The 18,036-nt window shown below is 35.9% G+C and overlaps 1 protein-coding gene across 1 annotated transcript in view; it reads left to right on the top strand.

The window, feature by feature from the left end:
- Positions 1–18,036, top strand: part of CDH18 (cadherin 18) — a 575,460-nt gene that overhangs the window by 365,601 nt on the left and 191,823 nt on the right. The window contains exon 4 of the mRNA XM_075142498.1: positions 5,895–5,973. The gene's annotated coding sequence lies outside the window, so the exon portion shown is untranslated. The remainder of the gene's footprint in view (positions 1–5,894; positions 5,974–18,036) is intronic.

Raw genomic sequence — 18,036 nt, 5'->3', positions numbered from 1 at the left:
CTGCTGTTTATTTCCTGGATCCGAGAGTTTAGAAATACTGATGTCAGGTGGGAGCTAGTTCACATTATTGAGCTAATTTTGTTTGCTCTGTTTTCATGGTGACTAAACACTGCCAAAAAGAGAGTTAAGTGGCTTGTCAACTAATTTATTTTCCCTACTTCTTGAACTTTACCGATTATATGTTGTGGCGTAAGTATTTAGTTAATGTTGATTATATGTAAACCTCAGTTATGGTTTTCTAAAAACTGTTACACATTTGCTTAGTAAATAGATTCTCTGAAATGATTTCTATTTATTCTTTTATACTTTAACTCGTTAACAAACTTTAGTTCGTTCTTTCTCCCTAGCTAGTGTAGGGAGAAAAGTTGTCATACTAAAAGCCTGATCTCGTTCTGCTCTTGCACATGCAATCCATTTGCTCAGCAGGATTCCAGCTAAGTATAGAAACAAGAACAGCACACTGGGGAATGCATGCACCTGACAGAGACCTGAAAGCTTCCAACCTTAAGCTTTGCTAATGGCAAATTATCTTAGTGATCTTATGCTGCTGCGTCTCAGGCAAGAATTAGAGAAACGCAAAAAACTGGCCTTGCTCACTTCAGAATTAATTGATAGTATTTGTCCTATTATTTTAAATTGCTATCTGTATGTTGTATTTGCTTGAAGACATAAAAGGCAGTGCTGAACTTTACTTCTTTTCTTAATCAGCCAGGAGCTTTTCTGTTGTCACAGCTGGAATATGAGTTAAAATATAACTGCTTGCTCTGATCAGAAATGTGTAGCAGTTTACAAAAGGTAGTGCTGTGTGTTCTGCTCTGTTCAATGAGCGTTAGTCTGTTCCTGCTGTAAGCTCACTGCCATTACTGGACCTACACAAGGGATGAAGCCTCACACAGCTTGAGTAAAGGTATTGATTACACACTCTCCGTTTTGTCTAATGCTTGGTCAAAAGATGTACTAAATTGTTTAGGTTTTCTTTAATCACAAGTGAAAGGAATAACCACATACAATGTTTGTTCCTCCCTGGTAATAAAAGCTACTGTACAGTGGCAGAGGTGACTTCAGAAATAATTTAAATAACCATTTCAGAACCAGCATTTCAGCACTTTAATTTGATTCCCAGAAGTTTTTTCCTAAAGGTTTCTTCTGTCAGTCACTGTCAGGACCGATGAATATATAAGTAGCCTTTCCTTAGCAAGTAGAGAAAATACTTCTGTTAATTGAAATGTATTCTTTTTTACTGTGCCCACATTTTATAAATATTTTAGATTTATCAGAGAGTATCATTATGTGTATTGTAATTGGATTTGTGATGCTGCACTGTAATTTTCTACAGAACAATTGAGAAAATATTAATAATGATACAAAGCAGATGGTTAGTTCATACTAACCATATTCTTCATTAAGAATTACATGAAGTTGTAACGTGAAGGACATCTGCAGGAATCCAGGGCACAAGAACATAAATATGTTCTTTCTATTTATTTTTTTTTTCAATTCTAAATCAGTTGTTAAAAAATAAATTTCCAAATGTACCTTATGGTATGTTGTACTGAACTGCTGAAGTAAGAGCAGGTTACTTAGTGTAAAAACTGTTTTAAAATACTCATTCAGGCCTTTTTAATACAAAAGATAAGATACACAATACTATTTGGAATATAGAAGATAGCAGACATGTAGGTGGCTGAGGTCCAGCCATTGCAGATTGAGTGTAAGAGCCTGGAACTATTAGGTAGATTGTTTAGCCCACTCTGTTTTCATTATTTAGTGATAAAAAGCGAGCAGAAAATACCAAAATGCTGAAGAGAGACTTTTCAGATTGTCCTTTTACAGTTTAGTATTCAAGCAATTCGTCTTGGGCTCCTAAATCCATTGAGCTGACCTAACATCTTACTGCTCCAGGTGTTACTGATCTCCTTGATAATTCATTTTTTTCATTTCCTGAGCAGTTCCTTAGCTAAACATTTCCTTATGCTAAGCTGTTGCTCCCACAGTGATCACACTGAACAGTCAACAATACTTCTTGCAGCCCATCATTTTTCTGTAGAAAGATTTTTATTCAATATGATTCAAACTCAGTTTGTTGAATATGTATCTATGAGCAAGTTCACTGCTTTAGTTGCTGTAACAGTGTTGCTTCAAACTATAGGTTTTGGGAGGTTTAGAAACCTTTACTATAAAATTTGCGTAGCAAAACATCAGTTGTGTTCTAGTTCCACTAGAATCTTATTGGAATATCAGTAAGAAATAGGTCTGTATAATATTGATCCCACCTATAATTTCAAGAAGAAATAACAGGACTGAAAATAAGAACGGTGTTAATAAACTGGTTTTTACTGTTTTGAAAACAGTGTCTGATTTCTATATATGACTATGGTTTTCGTCTGGTGATTATATTGCAACTGAGAAAGGAGAAAATAATTTCTTATTTATTAAAAGTTATTTAAATTTTGTATTTTATTAAGTATTGACAAATGCACTCATTTCCTTTTTCCATTCATCTTTAGATGAAAATTCACTGGTGCAGTTGGTTTTGTGGGATGCAAAGGAGAACTAAATAAAAAGCAACAACTTTTTCCTCTCCAAAAGATATTCCATTGTAAACCTTTGCAAAGGGATAGGGGAAATCAAAAGCTGCAGGAGCAATTTATGTTTTTTAATATAGAAATTAAAATCTGGTTAGCTTTGAATTCTCTAGTAAATAAAATGCAGAGTTTTGACATTCCTTCTGTCTAGAAAAAGAGGTTTGGAATTTCTCTTTTCCAATTAATGCACTTATCAGTTGGAATGCTGCAAAAGCACTGGGACTGTAGGGCTCGGGATGCTAACAGCATGGTACTTCAAACTATAAGTTTCTAATTTTATTGCCGAGATTTTTTTCTCTTTATTATCCTGTTTCGCAGAGTAATCAGTTCTGAGTATTTTTTCCAGCTTCATATGTAATCATTCAAATATTCTTCAAAAGACATTATTAACATATTTTGAAAATATTTTTAAATGAATAGCACTTAATATACAAGTTTAACTCACTGCAGCCTTTTTACCTCACCTTGCATATTTCCATACTGTACTTTTCCTGTAAAAAAAAGGTAAATACATCCTGTATTTAAGAGTTGACATGAAGTCATTTGGATTGAACCAGCAGGGGAAAGTGAGCAAAGGAAGAATTTGAGACAGGCAGCCGTTCAGGCAGGTACTGCTTGATGTTTCTGTGGAAGAAAGGGGTCTCATAGCAGCTCTCACTTGTGCTGTTCCCTGTGATCTAATGGCAAAACCAGTTGGTAGTCCCATGGCCTTGCTTTGCCTCTTCTGCTTTTCTGTTGGTGGTTTGCAATCTCCTTCCCCTTTATCTCTCCATGACTCATAAAAAAAAGGATAGAAAAGTGTTTTGCCCTTTCTATTGCTTGACCTTTCTTCCCAGGTCTCTTCTGTAAAGTTTGTAGTGGTAATATTTTATGTTTCATGGATTAGCCTTGGGAACCAGAGCAGTGGAACCACCACACCGGTGTCCTGGTTTGTGCCCGCCAACATTGTCTCCTGACTCCTGCTACGTTTTCATTCTGCAGGACTTGAGCACACAGAGAAATGCCTAGCAGAGCAGCTGCACCGGCAGTTGTCATTCTGGAGATGAGAAAGATTAAATTAATTTGAAATAGGTGAGGAAGGGAAATTAGTTAAGCATTTGATACAGTACTCCATCTTCAGAAAAGAAACATTATTTCTTGTTACAGAACCTCTTATTTCTAACTGGAGGTTTCCTGCAGTGCAAGAATATAAATGATAATAACACAAATGTAAAAAAAAAATTACTCCCTAAGAAAAATAAATAAAAACATATTCTCTGATAAAAATTTAACTGTAGCATTGGTAAGTTTAAAAATAATAGTAAGGGTTTTTTTTCTGTGAAAATAAAGAAAAACCTTTGGGAAGGAAGTTGGTGGCTAAGGTACTCGGAATGCATTGGATATTAGAAAAACCTGTTTCACATTCTGCTACAGCTGTCTCACCGTACTTGTGCAGGTTGGTTGGTGTCATGGGGAACCTGGGGGTGAGGCAGCACAAGAGAACTGCTCCACTCATTGACATAGGTTTTCATTTCTGTGTTGGCTCGGTACAGCCAGAGGACAGCTGGGGCAGGGTGTGGGGGGGGGGGGCATGATACACTTGCATTTTTGGTACAGTGTGCATGTTCACACCTGCCGAAGCCACAGCACCCCTGCTCGTGGTCATGCAGGGGCCATCACCGCAGGCTTGGGAGAGAGTCCATTGGGTGCCCCAGGCCTGTTGGGCAGACCTGCTCCCCCACAGCAGTTCACCCCCAGGTTCCTCCTGCTGAGAGGTTGCTGTCCCCTTGATCATGGTTTTACACCCGGATGGTTAGCAGGGGCCTCACCAATCCCATCACCCCCAGCCAGTCTCTTTGATTCCTCCACACCTAAAGCCAATAAGCAGTTGTTAACCAGCTTGCTACTGCCTTCTAGTCTCCTGCCCTGAAGGTGTTGCAAGGGTGTGAAGTCGGTAGCAGTTCACCCGTGCTTCTTCCCTGTGTGTACCTACCCTAGCGGAGTGGGCAGATGTTGTTCAGACCTCATTTTATCCGAGCACTTCTTTCAAGTAGGTTTTACCCCATGACATTTGACATGTGTCATTTTTCTCTCCATTTGTAAGATGGAGATAATGGCTGTTTTCATTCAGAGGTTGTTTCTCTTCAAAAATGCCTTTTTAATGCATTTTCACCTATGCGATACAGGGGCTGTCTCCTAGCAGTGTGTAAGGAGTGGGCGTGCGTGGCACAACAGGGCTCTGCACGAAGTCTCTCGGCATCGCCACCCACTGCTATGAATAGACAGAAATTTTGTAACTGGCAGTGGTCACTTAAAAGCTGTGTCTAGTGTTGACAAGAGGTATGCCGCTGACTTTCCTTTTAGAAAGCAAACTGTTCTTATTTGACATTTTAGTCGTGATGAGTTTTACATACTTTGTGAAACAGAACTGTGTTTAAAGTGGTGACGTATCTAACATACATTGGGTCTGAAATGACTGTTTAAACTTTAATTTTCTAAGATGCTATCTGGTCTCTTGTAAATGAGGCTTACTGTGAATTGTAAATGCTTCATCATGCTAGTTTTATAGGAATAATTCCAGCACATTTGATTTGTGCTAGATTTGCAATTATTAATAACTTTGTTGAATGGCCAGTGTTAGCACCGCATTGCTTGCTGATACTGATACTTTGGGGAATGTTAAGTAATCAGCAGCTGTCATGTACTTCAGAAAATATAAGTTTCTTACAGCTGCCATTTTTTTCAGTTGCATTTTCTCCAATGGAAATTTGCAGCTTCTGTATTAAAAAAATAATAAATCAAAAGCTTCTTCAAAGAAGTTTAATTCCATATTGAGGGGGCAAAATATTTGGACTTGCAAATCAAAAAAAAAAAAAAAAAAAAGAATGTGATACTAATATGGTAGTAGGCACAAATCCTGGCCAATCCTTTAATAGAGTAGACCAATGGAGAAGGCATTAGAAACAAATAACTCAATGTTGAAATATTCATGGTTCACAGTATGGTAAAAAAATAGAAAATTGAGCTAATGCAAAGGCAATGGATGTGCTTTTTTTATATTTATTTATGTATTTGTAATATCATTGCTTCTGATGGTTTTTTCCTTTCTTGTTATCTAAAAATGTTAACGGTATGCCCCACCACAGTATTCTTGTTAAGGGCTTTCACATTCAGAGATTCTTATTAACTGTTATGAGAAAAAGTTTAAGTGTTAATACCACTGTTACACTGCTTTTTACTTCTGCTGAAAGAGATGTTTTTAGTAAAATACCATCTCCCTCAGTTCCTTGAATCTGACATGTGTGGGGTTTTTTTGTTTTTGCTTCCCAGCAGCTAAAGAGGCGGTAGGTTGATTTGGCAAGTCATTTGGAAAAGGAGGAGTGGAGAAGTGCCCTGCAACTGCTGAACAGTAAGTGCCTGTTTTACCTGCTATTTTAGCTGCAGAAGTAAGTAGGATACGCAGATGGATTGGTATGAAACTTTTATAATACTGAGAAGCATATAAAAATGTGCACACATGTAAGTCTAACTATTCTGAATCTGAAATACTTTAAAAAAAAAGGCCAAGAAATCTGTTTGGATGTAATTATGGATCAGGTCACAAGCAGTGTTGAGGTATACAGAGTAAATTATTGAAAGCTGAAACTGAGAAGTACATTAAGTGACATTCTGTTAAATTGATTTGGATACTAAGTAGTTGTAAATATTCAATATAGAAAGTCTCTAAAATTAGAGGGCGCAGTTTGGATGTGTGCACACAACTCTGGCCTTGGAAACTAGGAACTAATTGAATAAAGACATGCCTGTCAGCTGTATTTGCATGCTACTAAAAATGCCACTCTGTTTTACATTATAAATGACTGTCAGCTTTATTTGCAGCATGCTTGTCTGTTAATTCAAACGCTTTTTTGAATCACGCCAGATTAAAATTTCTTTTTAAAAATGCAGGTGTTAACTGCATTCTATTTCTCCCCGGGAGAAAATATCTCTGCAGCAGAAAGCAATATATAATAATGAATCTTACAGGATAGATTTGGATGTGAGAAGCTAAACTGGAACACTAGTGTATGAAGTTCGGACTTAGAAATGTTTAGACATATTTGCAAGTGTATTAAGCACTTAAGCTGCTGTTTGAAGACAGTCACACAAGAAAAATATTCAAACTCTGCACCTAATATACCATATCTTTAAAACCTTCACTACTTCAGCAAATTAGGTTAAAAATAAAATTTTTCCTTTTCTTAAAATTGAAAATATAAAAGCAGCTGAGGCAGAAGTTCATAATACTAACTTGTAGTTTTATTAGCTTAGGAATTATAAACATTGCTTTAATATATTGTAGTGTCTTTTGTTTATACACACGTGCAGGGAAGGAGAATGCCATAAGATCTCCCTGACTCTGGGACAAGCTGCTCTCTGCAGCTTTTTGAATACACAGAATCTTGATCCTTTTAGAGCAACAAACAGCAGGCTTGGGAAGCAAAGGAACAGTGTTGTGTTTTAGTGGAATAGGACTAGCTGGAAGGAGCATGGAGGATTTTTTTGTGTGGATGTAACCGGGATGCAGATTGGACCTGGTCAAACCAATCTGCTTGCTCATTGCTACCAGATGCACAGCTCCCAGCTGTGTTCCTCTTTCCTTTGTGGTACCATGCTCATTCATTCCCTTGGGAAGCCAGTTGCAGCACAATAACCAGAGAAAGACTGACTCAGCCAAAAAACTAAAGAGTTTTCTGTCCATTAAGTGGGCTAGATTGAAGTGAGATGGCAGGGAATGACAAGAAAACCAGAAGTAGTAAACTGCGTATTTTGGTAGCTCTGGAGCGTTGGAGGAAATAATCTGTCTTGCCTAGCCACAACCTTCCTCCATCCATGAAATTTAGATTCAATACCTCTGTCTCTGAGGGACTGCACACTTCCTCCTGCCATCGCCTTGGGCTTTGGGTGGAAGCTGACTTCAGCTGCTGAATAATGAATACTGGTTTTTTAGAAAGCAAGGAAGGAACTGAGACAGTCAGAGAATTGATAAATTACACAAACTATTATTCCTTATAATGGGAGATTAGGGTTATTTTTAATAAATATTACATGTTTCAGGAATGACTGTAATAATATAGGCTACCTCCTGTGGTTGGTAGATGTATGGCTTGAGAAGTTATCTGAAAACAAGTTGCCATGGGGATATAGTTACATTACTGTATTAGAGATCAATGCCAAGGCTGTGTGGTAGACAGCAGTCATTGAATTGTAAGAAAGACAGAAGTAAAAATAAAAGCTGTCAATAAAATATTGGAAAGAATGATGAAGATGATAAGACTTCTAAACTCTTTGCCTGAATTTTGGGGGCAATAAGATAGCTGATGACCTTATTGTCAGAAAAAGAGATTCTGATCTTAGGCTACTGGTACAAATCCTGCCAGGATGAGAAGAGTTGCTACCTAATGATTTTTCTACACCTTTGGCACTAATTATTCTCTTGTTAAAGATTTTAATGGAAGAGATGGGAGGAAGTACTTGTGTTGTGGGTCTGTAGGATGTTTTCTCCTGTATTTCCAGAAAGGCTGTTTTTCAGGACAGAAGCACAACACGTTTGAGCGAGCTTGTGTCAGGGATAAAGAAAGATTACTTTGGCATTAGCTGTCTGGGGCCTTGCCTATGCATATGAGAAGGTTCATGTTTTCTCAGAGTGTTAAATCAGTGATGAACACTTGTTCTGATGGTCTGTAATTGTGCAGAGTGGGCATATATTGAAACCACTAGTACATAACTGTCACTGTGTTTATTTAAGAAGTACTGATAAATGAAGATGAGCTGTTGTTATTGTGTGTTGATGTTATGTTGGTGGTTGACGTTATTCTGGCATGCACATTTTTGACGCATTGGATTTTATGGTTAAGTGTTGAAATAGAAGTACAACTGTCTCATAAATTGTTCGCTTTCAGTCATTTATTTTGGTATGTATCAAAGGATTGATGCCTTGTGGGCTGTGTCTTACTACTAGCGTGTGTAGTCAGCTCCCCTGGAGCCCCATTTCCTCGCTCCCTGGTGAAAGTGCAGTAAAAAATGACTAAGAAAAAAGTGTGGTCTCTGGTGCGTTACTTTCATAAAGCTATTACTAAAGCAGCTGTAGTAGATGAGATGGAGCTCCATCTGTCTATGACTTCCTTATTCTAAATTATTGGATCTGACCTTGGTTATGAAGAAGTGATCTTTATCTTTGCTATCAACGGAGGATAGATATCCGGTAAAAAGTGGATTTTAGAAATGCAGAAATAGAGAGATTTCCCTGTATTTAGAATGCTTGTGTTTAGAATAAGATAGTGTATGTATATAACCTAATTGCATAAAAACAATATGATTTTGATTAGTTACAGTCCACATAATAAAAATAGTGAAGGGTAAAGGATGAAAGGGAAAAAAAAACCCACAAGATTTTTCTGTTTAGCTACATAATTGTTTTTGGCAAAATTTACTTATTGGCAGCAGTGGATTAGTTTTTTCTCATGTGTGTAAGGCAAAAGACCTAAAGGGCATTGCAAAAATGAATAGGATGTATGCTAGAAGAAAGTATGGCTAGGCAGTGTTAGGGACCTAATATTATCGAGATGGATCAGTGCTTTGCATCTGTTTTTATGTATTAGCTAAAGTAAATTAATTGCTGCTTTTGGTAGGATATGGAGATTGCATATTTGAATGATTTACTATCCAAGGTATCTTAAGTTTATCTTATAATGTCTATATAGTATGTATTTATCCTTTAATAATTGAATTTTAAATAGGAAAATTACGTAGCAAATGCCCGTGTTCATGCATTAAAACTCTTGTATCCTCATAGCAGGGCAGATTTCTCAGACATTTGTTGGAATACATGCTGAAATAAGTAGGGTTGAACTCTGTCACTTCATAATGCGTTTCTCTGTTCCTGACCTTTTTTACCGAGGTAATTGTCACTGATTGGCAATATCTCCAGTATACTGCAGATACACTTCAATGAGCTCTAAGAAAATTAGCTTACACGTGTATCAGTGTACATGTAGTGTCTGAGCACAGTGCAGGCAGCCATTTGCATTTTCACGCAGATGCCTGGTCATGTTGGGCAGCCCAAGCTGAGTCCTTTGCTGTCAGAGCTGGAGAGCTGCTCTTTACAAAAAGTAACTGCTCTGATATGTGTTACCCATTTACAGACAGAAGAACTGGAAATGTAAGCATCAAGGAAGCAGCTATGTTAGAAGCATTTTGGGTTCCTGTTTATGTTTTTCCTCTTTTTTTCCTTTTTCTTTTTTATTATATATTCAACTGTTTCTTGTATGTTTTTAAAATAAATATAAATTCAGATTTTGAAAGATAAGATCTAAAAAATAACCAAGTGACACACTTTTTATTAGTTTAAAGCTTGGATTCCAAACTGACCAACACAATTAATTATGAAAACCCTTGTAGAAGGTAACACTGCAGTTGAATGAATAATTCTCCTTTAAATCCTTTGCCCAGTGTTTTCCAAGAGTAATGCTTATAGTGTAATCTAATATTGAACTTCTTTTTATTATTTTATCTCTAATGATTTAATTAACTGAGGTGAAGAATATCTGTTTTCATAAAATGTTGGGGAAAGTATTAGGTAAATTGTTACAAAAGCTAATATAATGCTATAAAACTTAGAACTTACTATTTTCTAAACTTCATTCCTTATATTGGAAGGCTCTCTAGAGGGGAAAAAAGAGTGTTTAACTCGTTGGAAAATAGAACAGATGAGTGTCATTTTTTACTCTGTTATTTAGGGAAAATACCATAAAATATTATTACTCTATTAAGTCATCAGTATTGATTCAGAACTGTGTTAATTCTACAAGAATCTTACTTATTTTCATTACCTTTGGATAAATACTGAATGTGACATTCTTTACTTACATCTGCGTGCATATATGTATCTTTTTATGTGTCTGTTTACCTTTTCATGCATTTGAAATCTGCATTATTACAATAATCACGTAAGAGCCCTTCATCTTCATGCAATGGCCATGCACAAGCATTAAACACCAGTCAGTATTGCTTAAATCTGGCATAAGTATCTTTTACAGACTCTGTTCAGTCTTGAGCCACGTATAACTCCAGCAATGTCAGCATCTCACAATTTAGAGTTTTAGAAAGAAAACTAATATTTAAGTTTTAAAATTACAGCAAGCTGCATGATGTGTAGGAGGTGACTTCATAGTCCTGGAAAAAAACCAGCTTTGTTCTGCCCCTTTAAGAGAGAGATCCCCTCAGAAAACAAACAAACAAACAAACAAAACATTTCACTGCTATTTCTTTAGTCTAGGGTGGGGTTTGGGATGGAGCATCATTGCTATACCGACTCTTATTCCATCAGCCATTACCTGGGGATTAAAAATGCTCGTGACAGACTTGTCGGAGTAGCCCCTTAATCTCCTGTTTGCTTAGTTGCTTTAGCTTCCTGTGCAAACAATTTCTCTATCAAGAAGGAATAGGCCTGAAGCTTCCTTAATGCTATTATATCTGCATCAGATCAGGATCATGAACTTTTATTAGCTTTTTAAGCTTTTCTAATCACTGTGGGTAATTTATTTTCTTGACACTGCTGTTCTGTTGTGAAGCTTGTGGCAGTTCATTTTGATAACTGCATACTTCTTTTAATTCTCAAAGCGTGCGGAGGGTTTGCCAGTAGCCTCATCAACAGCCCAATCCCTCTCTAGTAATAGTAGACCTATGCTAGAATATATGGAAATTTATGTATTCTTATCAGTGAAATACCAATTTACTTTCATCAAAAGTAGCAGATAGCCAGTGAGGAAACACGAAACACAGAAATGCGAGAGAACCACCACCAGTGAAAAGCTTGAATCTCACTTTGATTGGTTGGCTAGAATGAAATTATAGATACACTTTTTGGAGTTATTATTTCTCGATTGTTTTCATAACAGATATTCCAGGCCTCATTAAAAAAATCTGGAAGCTGTTACACTTTTAAATTTCTTTTTCATTGTTCTATTACTCATTAAATAATACTCTCTCTACTAACTCCATTGAATGACTCCTTTCATAAATAGGTTATAACTTATTACAACTTCTCCACAGATAGTTTATATGTTGCATTTAGGGACCTTAGTCTACCACTTTTCTCAACTTGCTTGAATAGATTACTTTGGAAACAGTGTAGTTGTAAGCACTGTCGAATAAGGCTCAAAATGAGCTTGAGATATGAGGTTTTGCTCAGAAACTGATCTTTCCTGTGAAATGCTTTCCCTTTTAAAGTGAGAGTGTAATTTTTCTGGCTGTTCAGTCCTGACTGTGGTGCTCTTTTAATAATGCTGGATGAGTGCAAAACCCTCATCCTGCTCACTTACAGAAACAAAGCTAAGCTCCAGAAAACATGTAAATTACAGTTTGAGTCACCCTCTGGGTGCAAAGAATCCAATTTTTTTTTTTCTATTAAGCGTACTGTGAATGATTTCTTGAAGACCTTCAACCAGGACTAGAAAGCCTAGTATCGCATATCATGCCTCTTATTTATGAACAATATGATAACAGTCTTACAATGTTTGACTTGCCATTAGCCTATTATTAATGTGTTAATGGAAGACAAACACATTTTGAAACTGAATGCTGGACTCTTAAATTTTCCTCGTGTGTTTAAGTATATAATGTTATTTGTTTACAGAAGCTGTTCTTCCAGCTTCTCCATTAAAACACCAATGACCCGATCTTTAAAAAGTTCAGTCTTAAGCTTAGTTATAAGCAGACAATCCCATTAATGTGAATGAGCTTTTCATTAATAGGCCTAAAGTTAAATAAGTCTCTTTTTGTTTGCACAATCAGAACCTAAGATGTGATCCTAGAGATTAACCTTGATTCTCCTTCCCCTTCTGTTTCTGAGGATTTGCTGGTCTTATGGCTTGAACATTAAATCACAACTTATCTATCTCTTTATCTGTTCCTGAGAAGTTGCTTGGACAAGAATGGAAGCTAAAATTTTCACAAGAATGCAATAAAGTTGCGTATACAAAGTCTATGGCAATTCAGTGGGATTAGTGTATTTAACACATTTCACTATTTAAACCTTAATACAAACTAGTACATGAAAATTGTCAGCTGTATAAAACCTGAATTTATCTTAAGAGCATTAGTAAGGTTTTCACGATGTATTTAACTTCAGTTCAAATTTAAAATCATATACACTCACATTTCCAGAATAATGGAGAACTATTCAAAGAAGAACACTGAAGTGATTTATATCTAGACAAAAATAATGGAGGAATAACATAAAAGTTACAAAAGACTACCTTGACTGAAATGAAGGACAGGATCTCTTCCTCAGAAAAACAGCTTAGGAAGAATAATAAAGAACAATCTGAAATAAAAGCGTGGAAATATGTCTTCCTGTTCTGAAAAGATGAGTGAGAATGAAGATGTCTGTGTGTGTTTTAGTATTAGAACACGATTCATTTTTTAAAAATTCTTTTTATGTGCTCACATTCATGAATGAATTTAATGAAATACTATGTGTTCAAAGATACCAATACATGCATCAGGATTAAAAGAGTTGGATCTTTTCTTTTGTTTTAGTGTCCTTGTGTGACAAACTACTGTTTTGCATTCCTGAGAAAGAAAGTGGTGATAATATGTGTAGCTGTTGGAAAAAACAAGGTATCAAATAGTCTCAACAACAAAAGAACATGTCCCCATCTTCTTCATGTCACTGTTGACTTCCACTGGTAGTTGGACATTGTTATTTACCAAAGTGCACAAGTTACCTGTTTTTCAAATACCGTGCTATGTAACACAAACTTTCTCGAGACAGAAAAACATTCTACTCTTTCTTTGTACCCATTCCCTTCCCCTAAAGAAAGGAAAGGGAAAAAATACATATACATATAGAATGCAAATAAACATGCATATAAGGGTATTTTTATTTTCTGTTAGAAAAAATGCAAGATTAAAGAAGGTCTCTGTTATAATGAGTACAGTTGTTGAACTGAAATTTATCATGCCTATGAAGAGTTTTTAATGATTGGGGTTTTTTTTTCATAACTTAGAGCAATGGAAATGGAAAAGTAAGTAAAAATGAATTTACCAGGGAACCTTTACCTAGAAATTGTAACAGTCCAGTGGAACTACTGAGAAATGGGAACTTGTAGAGATTTTGTTCACATAGGTACACACATACATATACATATCTATGTGGAGGGTGTTTGTGTATTTGTGTGTTTACACAGCCTTCAAAAATCAGAGTATTTTTAAATGGAAAAAATATTTCTTTGATCTTCTTCTAGCTATAGGTTTTAGTGTTTAATTAGAAAAAATGAGCTTTAGAAATATAGTAATATTAGTGGCAAAGAACTAAATTATTTGCCTTTTCTTTAAAGTCACTGTTTTCCTGTTGATTTCAGTGGATTTGTAGAATTTTTTACTTAGAGATTATTTGGTCCTGGATTATGCTTGAGTGTAAATTTGTGAAAAATATGGGATGGATTTACTACATGAATAAAGAAAGAGTGATCACAGGCAGGAGTACTCAAAGTATCTAAGCAGATGTTAAAGATGTTTTGCTATTATAATAGCAGCAAGGATAATTCTGATAATAAATATTAATTGGAAGACTGCAATGCACTTCTAATGCAGCCATGCATAACTATTTAAATTCACTCTCCTAAGAAATCATGTAAAATACCACAGTCATTTCAATGTCTTTTCAAAACTCACTTTGAGATCTTTTTCATTTAACTATTCTGTTTGGATTTCACCTGAATTTAGTACATCATTCCGTTCTGAATTTGCAATACAGAAAGCTAGAAAACTTACGAAAATGTTTTCTTGGGATATTTTGGAAATTTTCAGTATCTATAGTGACTGCACTGATGGAAGATACAGAAGTTGTTTCTTATATAGTACAAATCATTGCATTTTCATGTTAATGTCCCATGATAGAAAACCTAGTTATCTGATTTGGGGATCCTCCAACGTAAGAAAGATCTGAAAGAATAAGATATTCAGAAAAAATCCATTCCGCTAATCTAGCTTGCCCCTAGGGTAAAAAGTACAAGTAAATGCCTGATGCTTGTGTTCTTTTCTACTACAAAGTGACAATAAAAATACTTATTGCTACAAACAAAGCTGTGATTTCTTTCAAAGTAAAAGAACATTTAAAATCTGACTTGCAAAATTTTATTTACTCAGTCTGTTCAGACAGCCTTCTGTAAGACATTTGGTATTTTTCTAATTATTAGAGATTTCTGTCTTTCCAAGGTAACAAAAGTAAGTGTGTCAGATATTTCTGTATTTGCAACAGTAATTATTTATAGAAAATTCCAACACCAAATTACACTAATTTTCTTTTTTATTTGTTTGTTGCTTATAGGCAGACACTTCCGCTTTACGTACCCACAAACGCATGCACATTTATCTGGATCCCCTTCATTCATCCATCTGGGCAAAACAGTTATGTGACTGTTTTGTGTATTAATTCTGACTTGTGAATACTTTGCAAAATGAGTTGCTAAGTTATGCTGTTTTCATTTAACGGATAACATACTTTCCTATAGATATCTATTAGGAAGCTGTGACATTCCATTTGAAGAATTATGAATAACTCAGTCTAAAATGGAACCAAATACATTTATTGATGGAAGTGATAAATTGAGAAGCCTGATGGTGTAATACTGGCTGAGCTGGAAGAGTGAGAAAGACAGGAAGACAGGAAGATAAGATTTTTCAAAAAAAAAAAAAAGTTATGCTCAGTATGTACATTTCAAGAAAGAAGAGAAAGCTAAACATAATGAAAGCATGAGTGCCGCCAAAGACAAATCTAGTTGGTATTATGTAGAAGAAAAACATTTTTAGGGAAACGGTAAGAAAAAAACATACTAGCAATGCTGTGTGGTTGACAGTGATTATAGTGTGTTTGACAGAAGTAATGTCACAGGAGAAATCAAAGACTTAAGGAGATCTCAGTTAAAGTGTGATGTGAAAAGTCATGTTTTTAAACACAGACTTCAAACTTAGGCTCAAGATATATGGATGTCTCCTTTTCTCTTTACTTATGATATTTATTTCTGTAGCTGCATAAGAGAAATCTTGAAACTGCCAATGACTGTTGAACAGAGCTCTTATTCACCTTTGTGTCGTTTAAAATTATTCCTTTTCTTCAGTGTTGGGTTCCTGGGTGATAGTTTTACTTCTGAAGAGGATTTTCTTTTATTGGGCTTTTTGTGACTTCCATGATTCCTTTTTTATTTGAACTGAAGGGTATAGATCCAAGCAACGACCGGATTCAGCACTTGCAGGAGTTGATTCACTTCGTACACCTGTGAAACTTTAAGTAGGGATTAACTGAACTGGTACCACTTAATTACAGGCATCATGAAATATATTTGTAATAAAAAATTAATCTAGGCCTGCAGAAACTGTAACGGAATCTATGGAGGTCTAAAATGAAGAGAGGGCCCCTGGTGTGTGTTACAGGAGACCTGAGAGAGAAAAGTTGTTAGGCGGTACCCTCAAGGGGTTCCTCCATCATTCCAAGGAGAAGAGCTGCCAGGCCTCCCTCAGCAGCTCCAGGGAAGATGTGCCCTGTCCCTCTGACTGCAAAAGCAAGTCAGACACTAATACAGTGCAAAACCCATGGTTATTGCCCCGCTCCAAATGGCAGAGGTCAGACACTGGGCTGCTCTACAGACATCTCCAAATAACATTGATTCCATGATTTGCTGCCATTTATATTTCCTGGCCCCCCATTTCCTCTTTCAGGTTCTTCCATTTTACCATCTTCTTGTCCCCTCCCATAAAAATAACTTGCTTATAATTACCTTTCCCTTATTTGTCTTAGTTTTCTACAAGTGCACCCAAACTCGTTATTTCTGGTAGTGTTTCCTAGGTACTCTCAGCTTTAAAAAGTATTACTGAGATAGTTACCTAGGCAGTCTGGACCCTGGAAGACTTGACTCTCCAAAAGAGTCCCTGTATTCTTCTGGAATGGTCTGCTTCTCACATAGGTCTCTGTGAAATCCAGCCATTCCTCATGGCTCTGTCTGTAACTTCTTACATTGTTATCTGTTGCATCCAGCAAGTTTTGTCATATCTGGTGGTTTCTGACCTCCTGTTCACTTAGCTTAACCCCAGGCCAGTGCATGCGTCCTCTTTCCCACAAGCTGCCCTGCAGCTAAACAGTCATGTCCAGCTAAACAGTCATGTCCTGATTTGAGCAGGGCGCTGAACTAGGTGACGCCCAAAGGTCCTTCCCAACCTGTTTTATAGGATTCTGTGACGTTACACATGTGGTGTCAGGATGTTGTAAAATAGGTAGACAAAGTCTTCACGCCACTTTGAAGCCAGGAGCAATTTCCTTTGGTTTCATGTAGTGCTCAAAACAAATTCAAACTCAAAATACAATTCAGGTTACTGTTTCTTCTTTGCAAAGAACAAGAAAAAAGATCCTTGCATTTTTTATTTTTTGCCAGTAACTGACCCAAAGAGATGGTCTTACCTGTCAAAAGTTGAACACTATTTGACCTCTTAATGCTGATTTCTCAAAAACTGAAGTCCATAAAAGGCATTCTGAACACTGAAATATTTTTTCATAAATTCCCCTTTTTTTATACTGCTGTAACTAAGGATTTGTTCATATTTTTACTGTGGGTTTTTGCTCCTAGAACATTCATAACTCAAAACCCTAGATTAAAAAAATTAAAAGATACACAAGATGCTCTCTTATTGAGGAAAGCAGTTGATGCTGAGTGCCACTGAACTTTAAGTAAAAGCTTATCTTTGCTGAATTTGGAATTTTGCAATTTGCATAGTGGGAATTGGAGTTTTGTCATTTGAATCCAGCATACAGAAAATGGGCTAAGTCAGTCATAATTGTGATGGACAGTGATAAATAAAAGTTCAACATGATTGCTATTTGAGGAAAAAAATCTTTAAGTTACATGCATTCATTGAAAAGCTTATTGAGAATTTTCAGTTAGGAACTTATTTAACTCTAGTGTTTCAATTTGTGAAAAGCAAAACTTTATAGGAGGGATGTTTCAATGGGAAAAAAGGCTCAAAGTTTTTTACTTATGCCATTTAAATATTTTTAAATGAAAATTACCTTTGCTTTGAAACCTAGCTAATATTAAATGTTAAAACATTCTATTTAAAAAAAAAAAAAGTTTTTATTAAATGGAAGTGGCTTATTTACCTTGATTCAGTTTTATTTTCCTTAATTTTTTCAGTAATGTTGCTACATTAAAAATGGAACAAAAGATCTGCTTTTCTTCCTGTCTTGTGAAGTACCTCAAAAAATGCAGATTATCTCAGAAACGATGGTGACAATTTGTATTTTGATTCAAAGGGAAGAGAAAAATTGGTCAATAAAAATGTATTTTAGTTATTTTCTATATTGAAATACATCACATTTTAGGCATACTTTCTCACTGCTCTTGACACACTGGAAGAGGAATGTTTTCAAATTTCAAGC

This window comes from Calonectris borealis, chromosome 2 (genome assembly GCF_964195595.1).
Source record: "Calonectris borealis chromosome 2, bCalBor7.hap1.2, whole genome shotgun sequence".
In the NCBI taxonomy this organism is placed as follows: domain Eukaryota; kingdom Metazoa; phylum Chordata; class Aves; order Procellariiformes; family Procellariidae; genus Calonectris; species Calonectris borealis.
Note: the sequence above shows the minus strand (reverse complement) of the source record. Positions and strands in the feature narration are given on the sequence as shown.